General features: G+C 29.8%; 1 protein-coding gene across 1 annotated transcript in view; it reads right to left on the minus strand.

Annotated features, from left to right (window-relative positions):
• LOC117171484 overlaps positions 1-2,838 on the minus strand; it is a 477,779-nt gene that overhangs the window by 6,761 nt on the left and 468,180 nt on the right. The window lies entirely within an intron of this gene.

Consider the following 2,838-nt stretch of genomic DNA (forward strand, 5'->3'; position numbering starts at 1 on the left):
GAATGAGGTTCAATATACTTGACCACCCTTTACATTTTAAATTCAAATTGAAAAATCCAATCCGAATGTTATTTGAATTAAATGATACCATTAAAATGAATTTAATAATAAATCGAATTAAGCAAATTATATAATTTGTAATAAAAGCTATCAAAAAATAATATTATTTTTAAAATTAAGTAAATTAATAATTCAAATTAAATAAATTAGGGCAACTATCTTTTTTCAATTACAGAAAAACATGAAGTCCTACTATAAGCATCTACTCTGCAAAAAATGTTCCGGGTACAACCACATAGATTTTTTAAATCAAGGTTGGTTAAACAATGTAAGAAAGAAATATTTATAATGAAATATATTTAAAAACCTTGGTAATAATTTACTGAATAGAAGTCTTTAAAATTAATTTTAAAAAGACATATTAGATATTGTTGAATTTCACGGGATCGCATGTTAGAAGTACAATGATTTTATTGGAAAACTGCTGAGCATGAAAGAATAATGGCATAGCATCATTTGTGCCAAGTTATATTATGTCTAAAATGGCTCTTTGGCATTTATTTTACAAAGTTCCATAAGGTACTTTGATAACCAAAGTTTTTAAATATATTTTATAATGTATATTTTTTCCTCAATGTCTTGGCTAAATTTGATTTCACAAATCCATGTAGTTGTGTTTTGGTGAATTTTTAGCGTCGCTCATTTTTATTTTAAGATAAAGATGTCTGTCAAGCGGGATTTAAATAATGATTTTCAAGCATGGTGGCGCCAACGGAGTAAAATTCTGACATCAGAAGTGAATAATAAAAATAAAATATTTATAAGGTGACATTTCGGTCTCACAAAAAAAATTGTCAACGAGATTGAAAGACTAACTCGATTCGATAAATTACCATAAATTATTTAAAATATCTGGAAGTTAATCTAGGATAATTTAAGTCTCGGTAAAATTGCTAAATCGTGCCTATGTCACAAGAAACGTCCAAAAATATGCATTTGTTATACAAAATATATCGCATGTACCAATGGAGAGGGTGGACGGTTCATAATATATTATTATTTCGTAGCGATGAGTTTGGGTAATTTAATTACGAATATAATTTGATATCTGACTATGGCCGGAAACATTTGCAACTGTCTAGTTTCAGAGATAAACATTTGGTTTAATTTTGGACGTTGGTTGTAGCATGTTGACTCACTACTTGCAGGTGGAGTTGATTACCGTTAAGCGATAATTATAATTTCCAAAATCGATATTACCTGTAGATTGATTTCATCTATCAATCCTGCACGGCTCGTTTATTCACCTGGTACATTTGCACGGCAATGCAAACAGGGTCTTTCTGCTTCTCCCGGGCAGGCAAGCGCATCTATGTTTGATGAGTAGCTTGCTGCGATATGACAAACTGCATAATTCATTGCCGTATGCTATTTACGCGATTGGTCCCAAGTTGGAATGCATGAATGTTGATTCCTATTTCAAAGAGCCTTTGTCCTTCTGTGCTTTGAAATATTATCATATCGAACTTGTATTCAGACCTTAATCTTCATCGAAAAATAATACTCAGAATGTCCGGCTGAAAGTAAAAATTATTGTACTATTTTGAAGACTAATTGAAAGATTTAAAACTGAATAATAAATTTGAAGAATTACAAAATAAATCTTTATAAATAGGAAGCTTTTGCAAATCAATATTTCTACATATCAAGGTGCATTATGGTACCAAATGACTAAAGATTATAGGCGAACTTTTTGTAAAATCGATGGTGGTCGAGTTCTTGGAAGGGAATTCTATAAACCCTATTTATTTTTCATTAAAAATGTATTTATCAGTGAAGTTTGCCTGAAGTGATGGGAATGAATAACTAAGTAGGAAAATATCGATAGTGTTAAAGCTTTTCATTGTAGAGGTCAGGCATAGTAAGTGCATAGTTGCACGGTGTGGTTCTCATAATATGAGATACCTATGGTTTTTATAACACTGTGGCTGCGCGGGGGAAATTGGTTACAAAAATGTTTGTGACAGCTGCAAAAACTACATATATCTAAATAGCAGTAAATTTATACTTCGGAAACATAGAATGAAGTTTTTCATTAAAAATGATACTTTATTTTGCATTTTATTAGCTAGTTCCTGGGGTATCTCATATTATGAGAATAGTTTGACGAGTTTGGAAAAAGCACTTTTTTACATTTTTTGTATTTTCAGCATAAAAAAATTTTTAATAAAATTTTTCATTTGAACTTCTTATGAAAAACTAAATTTTCTTTAAAATGACCTGTATTACTTTTAAATTTCGTACATAGAATTCCGACACTCACGCCAAACAGAGTTGGTATCTCATATTTGGGTACTCTCCTCTATATTGTTTTGCTTTAAAGATTTTTAATTTTTTATTTCAATCTTATTTTTTTTATTTAAATAGTGTTTTGCAGAATACCTAGAGGTTGAAATTTCTTCTTTCTGGAACAATTTTTTTTACTATAAAACTCGTGTTTAAAAGCAACTTTTAATTATCCTAAACGACTTAGATTATAATATTTTGTATTCATTCATAAAAAATATACATATAAAACGATATTTGCATGGTATTATGGAAGATACAAACTTCCTGCAAATATAATAATTCGAAGTTTGATACATAAGAAGCGTTTCGTGTTTCCTTTTGTTGAGCCTCAAAACGTGCTCTACAAGCCTATATTGCGTAAAATGTCATGAAAAGTCAAAGGGCGCGCAACTTTTCATTTAAAAATCCGCCTTCCATTCTGACACTCTGAAATTTAATGCGTTTGGCAAAATATCATGTATTCGCTTTGCCAGTTTATATTAATATTAA

The sequence above is a fragment of the Belonocnema kinseyi genome, chromosome 4, assembly GCF_010883055.1.
Source record: "Belonocnema kinseyi isolate 2016_QV_RU_SX_M_011 chromosome 4, B_treatae_v1, whole genome shotgun sequence".
NCBI lineage: Eukaryota > Metazoa > Arthropoda > Insecta > Hymenoptera > Cynipidae > Belonocnema > Belonocnema kinseyi.